This window comes from Narcine bancroftii, chromosome 2 (assembly GCF_036971445.1).
Source record: "Narcine bancroftii isolate sNarBan1 chromosome 2, sNarBan1.hap1, whole genome shotgun sequence".
Classification (NCBI taxonomy): Eukaryota; Metazoa; Chordata; class Chondrichthyes; order Torpediniformes; family Narcinidae; genus Narcine; species Narcine bancroftii.
The window spans coordinates 91,360,562-91,377,547 of NC_091470.1; the positions used below are offsets into that span (position 1 = coordinate 91,360,562).

A 16,986-nucleotide genomic window follows, 5' to 3' on the forward strand; every position below is an offset into this window, starting at 1 on the left:
CAAAAGTTGCTTTAATTATCTTTGAATATGAAAATACAATCAGACTTTAACTTATCTCTATTGACTCACTTAACCTACTTAACCCCCTTCTCATTCTAAACACACGTGTGTGTAAGTTCAGTAAAGTGCTTTCGTTCAAAGTCCAATCTCACAGTTTGTAGCCACTACTTGTACTGTGCACAAAAGTTAACATTAATACAGGTCACCAGGCTTTGGTGCTCAACAGGTAAATAGTTACCATTCAGAAGGCTCTTGTTGGTTTTCAGAGAGAGAGAGTTTTTATTGTTCCAGGACATCGCGATCTGATTCTATTTTAATCAGCTACTCTAGTGTCTTGCTGACCAAACATGCCCACATTAAGGGTTCTCCAGTTGATATCCACTTTCTTTCAGGTCATCACAGGGAAACACTGGACAGCCAGTCCTCTCCTTTGACCAGGCCATCTATCAAAGCTCACCAGCTTGTCCCTCTGGAACCCATGTCTGTATCTCTCTCCTCTCTCTCTCTCACTCCTTCCAACTCTGAGAGCAATGCCTGTTTTTTTACTGTTTTCCGGCTGCGAAGATCACATGACCTTCCAGATAGCAAATGCTCTTTTCCAGGCAATGCTGCCAAATGCTCTTTTCCAGACAAAGCTTCCAGACAAAGCTGCCACTGTTGTTACATTTGTTGCCTTTTGCAAATGACTGTCCATCATGAGTCTAAGCATCTTGCAAAAGCACCTGCAAAATCTCTGTGTTTTAACGTGTTTGCGTGTGACCTGCTCTCACAAACCTTTCCCCATTTATCTCCCAAATACCTCAATAAACTCTGTTACAGTATATTCCATCAAGTGATGAAATCGGAATGTGGTGCAGTTTCATAATTGCAGTTGAAAATTGCAGCCACCTACACATTCAAAACTCAAATCAAACAAGTCGAAGAATGTAACCATGATAGTTCTCAAGAACAATTGAACAGCATGTCAGGAATCTCAAAAGGGCTATCTTCGGCGTTGTCCTGTGTAAAATTAATGGTTAAACTTTTAATGACTCTCCATTTACATCACTCCATTTCCTGACATGTTCAGGTGACAATGTCCCTTTAGATTATTGCCACTGAATTGGCTATCCTCACATGTACCTGCAGTACACTGCAACAGCAATGCATTTGTGTACTTTCCTAATCTATTCCTGTTATCCTTCACTGGTCTGGAATCCACCTTACAGATCAAACTGCCACTCGAGACTCATTTGACAATCTATTCACTTTCCGCTGATAGATCATAAATATTTATTGTAAATCTCCATTGTACCAGTGCTCAACCTTTTTCTGGTCCTCATAAATGGACTCACTTATTTCGGAGTTTGCTTCCACCCTGCCAATGAAGGTTAATGCAGTCACTAAAACAGATGCTTATCCTATTCCAAGAATAGATGATTGTATTGATAAGATTGGAAAAGCTAAATTTTTTACTAAGTTGGATTTGTTGAAGGGTTACTGGTGTTTGCCTTTAACTGAGAGAGGAAGGAATATTTCAGCTTTTGTTACTCCATCTGGCTTATATGAGTACAATGTGTTACCTTTTGGCATGAAAAATGCTTCTGCAACATGTCAAGGAATGATTAATTCAATAATCGATGGGTTAACACATACAGATGCTTTTATTGATGATTTGGTCATAAAATGTGACAAATGGGAAGAACATTTGAAGGAATTGGACAAATTGTTTGCAAGATTATCCAAAGCAAACTTGTTAACTTAGCAAATAGTGAATTTGCAAATGCCTTTGTGTCATACTTGGGTCATGTAGTTAGTCATGGCAAAGTTGCACCTATTCAAGCAAATTTGAATGAAATTTCTGAGTTTCCTATTCCCAATGGCAAGAAAGCAGTGAGAAGGTTTTTAGGAATGGCAGGGTATTATCGGAAGTTTGGCAAAAATTTTGCTGAGGTTGCTCTTCCTTTAACCAACCTTTTGAAGAAGGAGGGGAAATTTGTGTGGACTTTAGAGTGTCAGGCAGCTTTAGAAAATTTAAAGGATAGGCTATTACATTATCCTGTATTAAAATCTCCTGACTTTGATAAATCTCTTTCTGAGGCAGTGGATATGAGTGAGGGAGCAGTAGGGTCAGATGTATTGCAAAAACATAATGAAATCGACCATCCAGTTGTCTACTTTTCAAAAAAAAATAAATGTTCATCAAAGGAACTATTCTACTATTTAGAAAGAATTATTGGTAATTGTGTTATCTTTGCAGAATTTTGATGTGTATCTCAAGAACCAGTTGTGGTAATTACTGACCATAATCCTCTGGTGTTATTGAATAAAATGAAGAACAAGAACAGAAGATTGTTAAACTGGAGTTTGATATAATGAGAATATATTTTGATAATTGTTCATATCAGAGGTTTAAATAATATAATAGTGGACTATCTATCAAGATGTTAAATTTTATCTTATATAATATGCTGTCAACATATAGACAACAGACAATAGACAATAGGAGCTGGAGTAGGCCCTTCGACCTGTTGAGCCTGCACCGCCATTTTACAGATCATGGATGATCACTACCATCAGTACCCCTTTCCAGCCTTATCCCCATAACCCTTAACTTCTTTGCCCACTAGAGTCTTACCTAACTCTCTTTTGAACATAATCAGCGAATCTGCCTCTACCACCCTCTGTGGCAGAGCATTCCACAGATTCACATTTCTCTGGGTAAAAAAATGTTTTCTCATCTCCGTCCTGAAGTGCCTACGCTGTATTCTTAAACTATGCCCTCTAGTCCTCGTCTCCCCCATCATTGGGAACAAGTAATCCGACTTCACCCTGTCTATCCCCCTGATAATTTTGTATACCTCAATCATGTCCCCCCTCATCCTTCTAAACTCCATCGGATACAAGTCCAGTTTGTCTAGACTTTCAGCATATGTCAATCCCGCCATCCCTGGAACTAACCTTGTAAATCTGTGCTGCACACCCTCTATAGCTAGTATGTCCTTCCTCAAGATTGGAGACTAGAACTGGAAGTAATACTCCAGGTGGGGTCTCACCAGGGCCCCGTACACACGCAGAAGGGCGTCTCTTTTCCTATACTCCAATCCCCTCTTTATGAAAGCCAACTTGCTATTAGCCTTCTTCACAGCTTTCTGAACCTGCATGCTAGTCTTCAGTGACAGGTGAACAAGTACTCCAAGATCCATTTGCTCCTCCCCACTCCCTAGCTTGTCTCCATTTATTATGACATATTTATTATGACATTTATATATTGAGAATTTTTATATTTCTTGAGGTTTTAAAGACAGTTTAGTTATTACTGAATTTTAACTCAGTTAAATTTCCTTTAAAGAAAGAGAGGTGTAACGATATTAATATTTGGGGAGAATTTATAAGATTTAGATTAGGTCATATACATACACACATCTTACACACATCAATGTGAAGAATTCACATTGCAGGATCTCTGGAGAATGTAAGCACCTTTCACATGTAAGTGGTAATTGAACTGACATCATAAAATGCTTGACTGTTGTCTTGCTGGAGTCATGCTGTCTATCAGTACCATTTCTGCAAAGTGCTCACAGAAAGGTCAATTCTGGATTGGTTAACTAAGATAACAACTTGAGAAGAAGAAATAACTCCTGTTGTTTGCTAGAGAAGGTGGGGGTCTTGCAAGACATAGGTCACATGCTCTTTTTGCAGTTGCAGTTGGAAAAGAGAGAGAGTTGAGTGAACACCTCAGTCAGTCAGTCAATGTGTGGGACACTGACAAGGAATTGAGAAAGGCAATCCAGGGAGAATGATTTGAAAATTATGAAAGCAAGTTCCAGTGCAGTCGATGTCTGGAAGTGCTATCTGTCTGATGTTTCTCTTGAAATAGAGGATGGAATGGAACTCTGTGGTAGCTTGAAGAAAGATGTTACCATCCAGAAGACCCTGATGCGTCAAGTTTAATCATCAAGAGGTGACTATTGATGTTATCTCAGTTGTGGAAATCCTGGAGCAACAAATATCTCTCTCTCTGCAAACCCTACAAGAACCTTCCTGAGCGATAAACATCTACCTTTCAAGCATCAAGCCTGGTGAACTTTCTACATGTTAAATTCTGTGCACAGTATGGTGATTGCCTGCAAGCAGAGAACTTGGAAGAAGGTGAAGTGAGATTGAAATGTGAACCAAATAACTTTTCTTGAATCAACGCACACATTACATACACGTGCACCTCGAGTTAGAAGGGGGTAATTTGGGTTAGTATAGTGGACATTATAAGAATAGAGTTAAATTAAAGTTTGACTCTACTTTCACCTTTGACGTTGATTAAATATAACTTTTGTTTTGAAAGCCATTTGTCTTGGTGAATGTCTATTGCTGCTGGGTTTTGGGGTCCTTCGGGCTCGTAACACAAGCTATTGGGATGCTCTAGTATCCCGCAGGTTTCTAACTGTCATTTGATTGGATCCTTCTTTAACCAAAATGAAACCTTCAGTCAGGAATGGTTTAAAAATATTCCTAACTTTCTCACTATGAACACAGGTGGTTCGTACCACCCCTTTTGCTTTCTTCCTTTTCAGTCCAGGACAACTTGCTCTTATGTGCCCTGGCTTCATACAATAGTGGTAAATAACAATCGAAAATTTTTCCTTCACCCATTTCTCTTCCTCACTTCCTTTAACCTCACTTCTATATTTTTTTTCTACTCTACTTGGATTATCAACAGTATTCCTTTGAAAGGTTTTCCCTGGTGTCCACTTACCAATTCTTGCCAAGTTTTTATATTATTCTCCTGAATATTGTCAGGAACACAACTTTTAATCTCCTCAATCAAAATGATTTCCCTAAATAAATCAAAGTTATGTTGTACTTTCATTGAGGCACACCATCGATCAAAACACACAACCTTCCTATAAGAAAAATCCAGGTAAGATTGGATTGGTGCCTTTTTTAAACTCCTGAACTTTTGTCTATAAGCCTCTGAGACTAGTTCATCGGAGTAGAGCCTGCTTCACAAATTCGTAATCAGCTGCTTGTTGTACCATGAAACACGAATACACCTGTTGGGCTTTCCCTTTAAGAACACTTTGTAGCAGGAGTGACCATTGGTCTGGTGGCCATTTTAAATTTACAGCTACTTTCTCAAAATGCTGAAAATGCTGGTCTATTTCATTTTCCTAAAATGGAAGAACTAACTTGTACTGATTCGAAACCTCTCCTCCTAACCAGCACGTGTGTTTTGGGCTTCTCCTTCTCTTTGCATTAGGGTCAGCTGCAATTTAGCTAATTCTAGCTCATGCTTCAGTTCTTTCTCTCTTTCTTCCCTTTCTGCCTGCCTTACTGCTTCCCATTCGGCTTTCCTTTCTGCCTCTTTTTTTTCCTCTAACTCTTGTTTTCTCAAAGCCAACTTTACTTCCTCTGAAGTATTCTCCTTTGGAAACCGTTCTAATACAGTTTCTTCAAATACCCCCTTTTCTACATAGTGCTTAACAATTTTTCAAGCAATTCCCTTCTTTTTCATCCCAGTTCTTACTGTAAGAAGATATAACTTGCAAACTCAAACCATCAGTTCTGAATTTTTACCCATTTTCCAAATAACCACTGAAGGGTTCGCTATGAACTGGTCAATATTCATAGTTGCTGGGTTTTCTGCTGGTGATTTATACCCTCACCGTTTATTGTTAATTTCAAGCTGGAGGTTGAGTTAAACTCGGACGACTGATAACTAAGCATAAGTCAATCGCCACTAAAGCTTCCAAATTGGTTTGATCCTTGAGTATTTCATAAGCATAAAAAAAATTTCATAAATTTCTTATCATCATCATCTTTAGGTAGATATATATTAAATAATATCCAAGGTTCCGAATAAATGTGACAGTACATCGTGATATATCTACTTGTTGGATTCGTAATTATTTTTTTTTCTTTTAATGTGTTATGTTTTGTTTATTAAAATAGCTTTTGAATTATAAGATGAGGAAAATGCATATCGCACCCAATCGCTCTTCAATTTAAAATGTTGTGCCTCAGTTAAATCTATTTCTCTTATAAATGCTCTCTGTATTTTTATGTTTTTAAGTCGTTTTAATCATTTTTCATTTTAACTTGATTCTGTATTTCATTAATATTAGTAGTTATAAATTTCAATGTCTTCATTATATTAATTTTAATTTATTCATGTATCCCCATTTCAAATGCTCCAACTCTATTCCTTGAAAAATATCTATTTGAAGATTATTCTTTTTGACGATTCTTGATGACACAAGTGACATAAAAATAGTAAGAATTTTAAGAAAAGAGAAGGAAAATTTTAAAAAAGTCCTAATTGAGTTGTCTTTACTAACTTATAAAACAACCACAACACCCTTAACATATTAAGGTATAAACATTAATAGTGACTTGATCCTGCAGCATATTATCCATGCTCCCCCAGAGAATTTATTGACATATTTTGAAAAAACCTAAAGACTTAATACAATCATATCTTTACCATCTATAATAATATATACAGTCCAATATTACTTTGAATCAAAACCAATTTATGCATATTAACATCAGATGTCCTTTTGTTGCATTAACTCCACATTTTGCAGATGATTTTCTCGCAACTGTTCAGCAAACTGCCTGACTTTTACTGGGTCAACAAAAAAATCTATTATGTTTAAAGTGCCTGGATAATGTAAATTATAGCCTTTCTTCCATAATATTCTCTTTGTTGAAATCAATGCTTTACGTTTATTTTAATATTTTAAAACATATATCTGGATAAACAATATTTAACTTCCATTATATTCCAGTGATTCATGTCTTTCCGTGGCTCGTCAATCAGCCAGTTCCCTTTTTGAGTAGCATAACAATTTGACTAAAATAGATTGTGGTTTTTGATTTGTATGAGGTATCGATGTCAAAGCTCTGTGAGCTCTTTCAATTTCAATATTGTCTTGAAATTCTTCAGATCCTAAGACTTGTGGGATCCATTTATTTTAAAATTCTTTGATATCTTTACCCTCTTTGCCCTCATTCAAACCTACTATTTTTATATTGTTGTGTCTGCTAAACCTTTCTAAACAAATTTTCTGAGTCAGTATTTCTTGTGTCTTAGTGACGTTTATTCATAATATCTGTTTTTTCCTTCACATCACCCATATCTCCCTCCATACCTTTTCTCTTTCTTCCACTTCTTCAAGTTGCTTTTCATGACCATCATTGCATTCTCTACAGGTTGTATTTTAACATCCGTTTCTAATACACAGTTTCTATTAACGTTAATTTTGTACATCAGTGTTTCCATTAACATTTTTAATTGCTTATCAAAATATTGTATATCCACTATTTGAGTTTGAAGTTTACCATTCTCTTTCTTATTTTTTTTGCTTCTTCTAATACTTTTGGATCCATTTCTTCACGTGATATGAAGTCTGTTCCAGCAAATGTGTCTAATCTGACTTCCATTATAACTGAAATAGCCTCTTTCTTCAATGTCCTATTTAAAATGAGTTTCACGCATGCACATCTATTTGTATATGTGAAGTAATGTTTCTTTTCATAACTCAATGAGCTACTGATAAAACTCGTACTACGCAGGACCAACCTGAGTTTGTTCAATTGAAGACCACGCAAATGGAGTCACCTTTTCGGACAGCTCCTGGATCCACTTTACAGGTAAGGCCTCCTTCCTTATGATCTATCGTTTTCTTTGCTTCTTCTCTGTTGATCGTTGTAGTTTTGTCTTTTTTCGGATTCATCTTCAAATTTTTCCCTGTTTAACTTTCCATTTGTTAAATTGTTTTAAATAAGTACTTTACTTATTGTCCACTCTGTTAAACTTTTCTCTGGAAAGCAGACTGGACCAGTTACTATTCCATCACTTGACACCACCCCCCCCCCCCCACCCCTTCCTGTAGTGAGGTAACCAGAACTGCACCAATACTCATAATTTAGCCTCACCAATGTCTTATCAACTTTAAAATCACATTCCAATTCCTGTACTCATTACTTTGATTTATGACGGCGAATGTGACCAAAGCTCTCTTTACAACCCTATCTAATTGTGATGACTGTTCAGCAAATTTTGTATCCGTATTCCCAGATCCCTCTGTTCTATTGCATTGCTCAATGTGCTGCCATATATCGTCTATGTCATTTCTTGGCTTGTCCTTCCAAAATGCAACATCTAACACTCACAACATACTCATAACAGCCATTCATCTCTCTCTCTCTTCTTAACCACATCCTCGATCTCCCTCAAAACCAAAGTTCCCTACTCCTGTTATCTTTGCCTTTAAAAATGTATATCTGGATAAACAATATTTAACATACATTATATCAACGACGTCATTGCCAGACACAAACTAGGGTTTCTTTTGTTTTCAGTTATTTTTCAATTAATTAGTTCAATATGGGTTTAATATGGTCATTATAGATCATAGCATTAAACAGAATGTACACTGTGCTTACATCAAAGGATAGTCTATTGTAGTATTACATATTTCCAATGCATGTGCATATGATACCACCTGTTATTTGTTTGATTAAAATGCTTTGTATGAGGAATTTATGTGTTAAATTCAATAAAAATATTTAAATAAGAAACAACCTGACCCAATCCATGCTTTCAACTGTATATCCTTTCTAATTTAATTAAAATTAAAATTTCACCAATTGATATAATAATAACATTATGATCAGTGTTCCTCCAAACACACTTCCGCCACCTGGACTGTCTCTTGTCCAGATAGGAAATCCAGTATTGTACTGGGTCAAGGTGGTTTCTCTATATCTTGATTTTGATATCAAACGGTCTGTCCACATTAAAGATCAAAACTCCATCCCTTTTCAGTGATTTATCCCCTCAGTGTCAGCCAATTGCCACTCACAGCCATTCTTACAGCAAAGAGGATCAGTGTTTATCAAAGCAGAGACCCAGAGACTGCTTAAAGAGGGAGTAATTGGACGAAGTAAGAGTCCATGGCGAGCCCAAGTGGTAGTTGTGAAAAACCACATTAAGAGACGACTGACTATTGACGACAGCCAGACAATTATCTGTTGCACGAACCTGGATGCCTACCCCCTGCCACGCATTAATGAAATTATTAATTAGATAGCGCAATACAAAGTGTACTGCACTATCGACCTCACAGCTGATCACCAAATCCCCATTAAGAAAATGCTATACAGCATTTGAGGCTGATGGGGGGTTATGCAAGTTTAAAAGGATACCTTTTGGTGTCACTAATGGTGTGTCCGTGTTTCAGAGGGAAATTGATAAGATTGTTAGGACGTATGAGTTACAGGGTACGTTTTCCTATTTGGATAATGTCACTATCTGTGGGAAAACACAGGCTGAGCATGACAACAACTTAAAGAAATTTTTAGCAATAGTTAAGGAACTCAAACTTACATTTAACAGACAAATATGTGTTCAACTCAACAGACCCACCCATTCTGGGATACATTTTCTGCAAGTGCGAAACCCACCCCGACCCAGAATGAATGGCCCCCCTTAAGAAGTTTCCACCCCCAAACTCAGCAAAAGCCCTTAAAAGGTGTATGGGATTCTTTTCCTACTACTTCAAATGGGTTTGGGAGTATGCCACGAAGGCACATCCTCTGTTTGACACTAAATCTTGAAGGCTTTCAAGATAATTAAATCTGATATTGCCAAAGCTGCACTTTGATCCATTGATGAGGATGATTCATTCCAAGTGGAAAATGATGTCTCAGATTGTGCCTTGGCAGGAACCCTTAATCAAAAGGGCAGACCTGTGGCATTCTACTCCCACACGTTATGCAGACCTGAACTTAAACATCATGCCATTGAAAAAGAAGCCCAGGCTATTATTGAAGCTGTTCGCTACTGGAGACACTTTCTAGCCAGTGGAAAATTTACTCTTGTCACTGATCAGAAATCTGCAGCCGACATGTTCAGTACTAAACGCAAAAGTAAAATCAAGAACAATAAGAACTCTCAACTTATAATTATGTGATCCAGTACAGACCGGGCAGGTTAAATGATCCCTCTGGCACATTGTCACGATCTGCTGATGGTGCTCAGCTGGAGGGACTAAAAGAGATCCATAGCAGACTGTGCCACCCAGGAGTCATGAGGTTCTTCCACTACATAAGGGCTAACAACCTTCCTTCCTCTTTGGAAGAAGTCAGGAAACTGACTAAAAGAATGCAAACCACAATGCTTCAAAGCTCCAGAGGCCATTATAATAAAGGGAACCCGAACTTTTGAGAGGATTAGATTAGATTTTAAAGGACCGTTACCTTCCAACAACAAAAATGTATATTTCCTAACTGTAATTGACGAATATTCCAGGTTTCCCTTTGCGATACCCTGCCCTGACGTCTTGTCAGCATCTGTCATTAAGTCATTTGACATAACTTTCAGCATTTTTGGTTTTCCCAATTACATTCATACCGATACGGGCTCAGCATTCATGAGCGCTGAACTGCGGCGAGCCCTGCTACGGAAGGGGATTGCCACAGCCGTACCACGAGCTACAACCCGCGTGGTAATGGGCAGGTCGAAAGGGCTAATGCTACAGTCTGGAAGACAGTTAATCTTGCTTTAAAAACACATGGTTACCCTGTAACCCGATGGCAGGAGGTGCTGTCTGAGGTGCTACATTCTATTCGGTCATTATTATGTACTGCAAGAAATCAAACACCTCATGAACGTATGCTTGCCTTTCCTAGGAAATCAGGAACTGTGATGGACTGGCCAGCCTGTTTATCTGAGCCTGAACCGTGCTGCTGAAGAGCCATGCTCGGGTGTGTAAAGCAGTCCCCCTAGTCCAACCAGTTCAGCTACTGCATACCAACCCCAACTAAGCTCATGTTAAATTCCCAGACGGGAGTACTGACACTGTACACCTAAGAGATATGGCTTTGCCTGTTTCGCCCCTTCCTCACACCCCTGCTCAGAGTGATCCTGAGAGATTGGCCTCATCCTCCCAGCCTGTGACCCCTAGTAAGCTTTCAGATGGCCATGCTGAAGCTCCACTGCCTCACACTGGTGATTCTGGAGCATGTCCAGAAGTCAGTCATTCCCACACTACTGACCCAGGACCTTTTCCAGTTCCCAAGGGTTGCAAAGCAGCCATCTGTATTGAGAAGAAGCACCAGAATTCATAAACGAGCTGATAGGCTGACATTTTCATAAAACATCTCATTATATTTCGATTGCTTGATAGATACTGGCATATTTTGGCTGTTAGATTATTCTCAATGCCAAACATGTTATCCATGTATGGCTTGCTACAGTCTTTCCTAGAAGCTATCCTTTTGATTTTAACCCTTCTTCTGCTGGGCGTGGGGGGGAAAGAGACTGTGGTGAATGTTTGTCAACCTGCCTGTCTCCCCTCTGGCGAGCCTTGCTGTACTAACATTGGCTGTGCATTATCCCTTCTGTTCAGGACACTCCCCTTGCGTTTAACTATATATGCACCTATTGTCTTTCATTATTGTATCATGAGTTTCTGCTAATAAAAGCCATCATTATTTTTTGACCACATCGTCTTCTCTACTTCTTCAACTGGCACTTCAAAAAGCTCCTTCAAAAGCTATTTTCTCTTTACAGTCAAAATGGTTCTTGCTTGCAAAATCACAATTATCAATTTCACTTTTATGAAATGGAGGAGCTAACCACACCTCTGTACTGGCTATAAACTTCTCAGTTAGACTAGAAGATAGAATTCTGCTTTGTCTGCTCTACCTGATACCACTACAACCTTACTCCATTTTTAACTCAAATTGTCTCTGTCTTTCTTTTATCTCTCACACCACTTGCATTCTTTTTTTTCCTCTTCCTCAATTTTTAAATGACTCCTTTCAAACACGAGCTTTGATTTAATAGGTTTACACTCAGAAATTTCTCTAATTCTGCATCTTCAAACTTGGCCTCTTCTACATATTTCCTTGCTATAATTTCCTTTATCTCCACCTTTCTCAGGGATAAATTTCCTTCAGAAAGTCCCAACCATTGAGCAACATTCACCAAATCATCCCTTTATGCCTTCTGCATTTCTGCAGGAGATGGTGACTTGAAAACCCTTTCAATATCCATTGCTGCTTTTACACACACACGCAAGACTCTCAATTAGCTTGGAAAAAGGACTGTACCAACCTCACCTAAATTTAACTGATTACAAAGCTCCAAATTCTGTGCTGCCTGATGAAGCACATACATTATAAGCTCCCCAATTTGGTTAAGCGTTATTAGCTCCAAATGTCTAAAAAAAACCTCGGATTGTGAGAAGTACCTTCGCGTTCACAAAATATGCTCAAGACAAAAGTTGAGAACCAAGAACGTTTATTTACATTTACAACATTGTAAGGTTGTGTACTCTCCCCCTACCTCGGGAAAGTACACTGAGGGCGGGATGCTTGTTTGTGTTTCTACATTTTTCAATTCACCTCCCCTTACATTTTTCTTACAGTTATCCTTCTTGGACTGGTTTCGCCTGACTTTTGACTGATTCTGACTTTCTCCTATCCCGTACTCACACCTCCTTTCCCAAACCCCTATTAAACAAGCTCTTTGTGTGTACGTGCATATTCCTTAAATTCCTCTGTTATCTTGCTTACTCTGTTCTGCTGTTTTTCATGCGCCAATTTACACAAAGAACATTTTAGCTTTTTTCTTGCTTTTTTTTTCTACCTTCTATAACTGTTTCAGAACTCCTAACATTAAAATAATTACTGTTTCTAAACTCCTGCAATTAAAATAATAACCATTTCTAAACTTCTTCAATTCAAATAATAACTGTTTCTAAACTCCTACAGGATGACAAGTCCCCAATTTTGTTATGAAACGCACATAAAGCGCACCAATCAAAAATGAACCAGACAGTGTTCAATTTTAAAACACTAACTTTATTTCTAACTCTTAAAATATAATCTTAACTTTTAAACTATCCTTAACACTAAATCTATCCACATCTATGTGCATGTGTGTGTGTGTGTGTGTGTGTGTGTGTGTGTGTGTGTATGTTTGTGTGTGTTACCCGAATCATTAACATCCAGACCATAATCTAGAAAGTTACTTCATGATCAGTCTTGTGTTGAAACATCGTCCTATGAACTTTGATGCCCAGAATTAATGATGAACTGATGGGAAGACTGGAATTGTGGATGCAATAGATTCGTGATTTATTCATGTTTTGCCTTTGAAGAAATGTCCATCCTCACGAACTCCTGATCTTTTTGTAGGCAAGACTGGAACTGAGCGGCCTCATTTTACAATTCCTTAGCCGTGGTCTCTCCAAGTAACAAGATGACCTCAACTGTTAATCAGAATCAAAAGAACCTCGTGGTGTGGGTCAATCCACCAAAATGGCCCAGTCATTCAGAGAGCATGCGTTTCATCATTAGATAGGGATGCTCGTGAATTTCACTTTCTTCTGCATTTTACAGAATGACTGGCCAGAGAGCTGCTTAAAATAGCTGTTTACTCTCCAGCAATGAGCATGGCCCTCCCTTGAAAAATCAATGTCTTTGCAAATGTATCGAATCTGGAACAGACTGTGACAATCCTTCCCTCTGTTCTTTCAATGCATCAAATTATCGTTGGACTGTCTTGTGCTTGGTGCTTGTATGAAATGTTAAATGTTAACTGTGACCATTCAGGCAAGTTTTTCCGATTGCGAATACATCTGCCGTACAGCAGACAAAAGCACTTTCTTGTAATATGACACTGTTGTGAGTACATGACAATAAGTTTCATCTTTAATTTAGAAATCTTTTTGAAAGTCCTCCACTGGTATTCAACTGTCCCTCCATCTAGCTTGTGTTCCCAGAACTCAACCACATCCCCTTTGAGTTTCCCTTGTTTTGGCATAACAAACTGGTTATGTTATGATATGATATTACATGACCTATTATATAATAAACAGTCATATTTAGATCACTTTTTCCAAGTGGATCCCAATATAAAGATTGATAATTTTACCTGTATCATTGTACAGGAGCAGATCCAAGATAGCATGTTCCTTTCCAGGTTCAGTAATATGATAATAAGGAAAGCCAACCAATGACGTCCTCCTCCAGGCAACCTGGACCAACCTGATTCGTCCAATCTATATCCATGTTAAAGACCCGCACGATAAGAGCTGTTCCATCCTTGAATGCCTTTTATATTTCTTGATTTATTGCCCGTGCCACTGAAATAATAGGTGGCCTTGAGACAACTCCTGCTTTGATTTCTTTCCAGTTACTATTCCTAATCTCAACCCAAACGGACTCGACATTTTGCTCCGAACATCTTACATCACGTCTCACTATTTCCCTGATGTCTTCCTTAACTAAGAACGTTAGCACACTTCCCTATAGCTTCCTGTTTGCCCACCATTATTACCTGATATCTTTGGATATTTAATCCCCAGTGCCTTCCACGCTGGAACCACAATGCCATAGTAGTGGCCATTAAATCATACCCCTTTGTACTGATTTATGCCACAGGTTCACTGACCTTGTTTATAACACTACATAGATTTGGATAAAGTGTCCAGAAACCCATTGAGCTTTCAAAATCCAGTCATCTTTGTTCTTTTGCACAGCATTTATCCCGTCTGCACTTGCTTTTCTCTTTTTTAACTTATGATTTTATTCTATCGGAATATTGTATCCTGGTTATTGGGGGATCCTGAAGCTGCATATAAGGAGTTCCAGAATCGGCAGTTCCTTTGTTTTTTTCTGGTTTATTTTTAATTTTGAAATGTCTATGCTGTAATTTATGATCCTTGTGTTCATGTATGTTAATGATCTTTCCTCACAGCAAAAATTGAAATGATCTGATTCAGCAGTGCAGATCTATTTTACTCGATAAATTGAAACAGTTCTGGTCAATAGTAAAGAGCCTTTAATGGGAACTAGACAGGTTCTGCTGAGAGGTTATGTTCAACAAAATTAATGGTGTCTGTTTATATAGGAGTCAATAAGGTGATCATAACATTATTGGATCCTATTTTGAAGAAGAGAAAATGGCAGCGCCCCTGGAACTGCTGTACGGCGCGGACTAGGGGTGAGCAGGGAGCGGAGATCCAGCGCTCCCGCGGGGTCCACTCCGTTTATGCTTTGAATAGCTAATTATAGAAGATGACGGTAGTTTGATTAAATTCCCGTGACCTCAGGGGACACACACAAAATTGTGGGGCCTCTGCTGGACAGAATCCACGAGGGGTTGCAGACTGACGGAAGCGCAGAACAGACACAGTGCACCAGACGGCTGGGAGACGACCACAATGGGAGAATGAAAAGCAGAGCAAATGGGAGGGTGACCACGGCAGCGAATCTGTGATGGGTTATTTAGCTGAAGAAACCACACAGGGGTCCGCTATTCATGACTTGAGGTGAATAACCGACGGAGGCTGTGGATGCTAGAGACCGGTGTCAATGGATTTCGATTCATAACTGTGGACTGCTGGGGACTTGCTCGAAACTAGCTGAAGGTGTACCATGTAACAGAACCAGCTAAAATAGGGTGCAGAGGGGTTTGAAGGGTTACTGATGCTATCAGAGATTCGAATCTGCACTCGAGTTCAGGGAGCCAATGGTTTGGTCTGGACTCTGCGTTGCTGCAGAAGCGATGGAGCAGAATCCACGGACACTCGGTGACTCTGGGAGGACTCTCTTTAAAAATGTTGCATCTCTTTCAGGAAATTTCTACCGATGGCAAAACTGTCTACAACAATTTCTTGTAATCTTGTCCTGTTTTTAATTACATGACAATAAATTGAATCTAGACTCTTAGATCTTGAAATTTGAATCCTAATTTCCTATCTATGAGGGTCAGTGCCGCGCTTCGCTATGTCCATCTTCTCCAACTGCAGACTCTTTACTTTTATCTGTGTTGCATCAACTACACTTGAGAACGGTGCCAGGAAGAAGAGATCATCATGAACACAAAAGGGTCAGAAATACTGCGGGTCAATATAAATTGTCCAGATGTGGAAAAGAATTGGATAGTGGAACATGCTGCTTCTTAAATGGTAAAAATCCGGCTGTATTTGACATTTTCCATTTAAAAAATACGGTACCGTTGTGGTCTGGTAGGGTCTGGTCAGGGTGCAGATCAGCAAAACAAGTCAAGATAATAATTAGGCCAATAGATTAGCCGAAATGTCTATCTATTCTGTCGTGTCCAGTGGATTGTTGTTGTTCACGCGGCCCTTCTACTCTGTGCGGAAAGATCATTTCCATTTTCCCACTGACCGGCACACATTGCAAGAGCAGAAGTGAAACGTTGATCTCAAGAGACTTTATCCAGCTCCGCCCATAGAGGCGGAGTTCACTACCGATCAGTGGGCCCAGGTATGATGAAATACCACTCTCATCCATGCCGCGGCTCCATGGGCATCTCCTATTGATTGCTCACTGAGCCACCTCGACCGTCCGTCTATCACTGGGCCAGGAGCAGCAAGCAAACAAAGTTGCACGGAAACTGATTATTACATTTATTTTCAGTTTCATAACTGTCGCTTTTCCTCATTGACTCACACACAGATGATGCCAAGCTCTTTCTGGATCAACTACACCGGAAGGCGGCAAAAATCATCAAAGATCCACCCCACCCAGCACATGCTCTTTCTCGCTGCTGCCCTGAGGAATGCGTTGTTGGTTTCACAGGACTCGCCCCACCAGGTTCAGGGACAGTTTCTCCCCCTCCACTATCAGACTCCTCAACAACAAACTCAAATCAGGGACTCATTTAAGACCCCTTACTTGTGCAATTTATTGATTTTTTTATTCTCTTGGTATTGAACAGATGCTTTCCATTCGTTATCTGTTTACATTTCTTTACAAACACATGTTGAGTGCATTTTTTTGCACAACTGGTAATTACCACAAGGTGGTAATTCTGACTCGCCCACAGGTAAAGGAATCTGAGGGCTCCATGTGATGTGTGTACTCTGACAATAAATCTGAATATCAGATTTTCCAACATTTCTTTAATACCTGTTGGCTCTTAAATTATATCTGTTTGAATGAGCGGATAGGTTTCAAGGT

General features: G+C 39.0%; 1 long non-coding RNA gene across 4 annotated transcripts in view; it reads left to right on the forward strand.

The window, feature by feature from the left end:
- Nucleotides 1–16,986, forward strand: part of LOC138753895 (uncharacterized) — a 178,241-nt gene that overhangs the window by 30,102 nt on the left and 131,153 nt on the right. For 3 of the 4 annotated variants that reach the window (XR_011351491.1, XR_011351492.1, XR_011351493.1), the window contains exon 3: nucleotides 7,558–7,635. This is a non-coding gene — a long non-coding RNA (uncharacterized lncRNA). Of the gene's footprint in view, nucleotides 1–7,557; nucleotides 7,636–13,191; nucleotides 14,845–16,986 lie in introns of those variants that run through there. The other variant, XR_011351490.1, reaches the window with a different exon arrangement.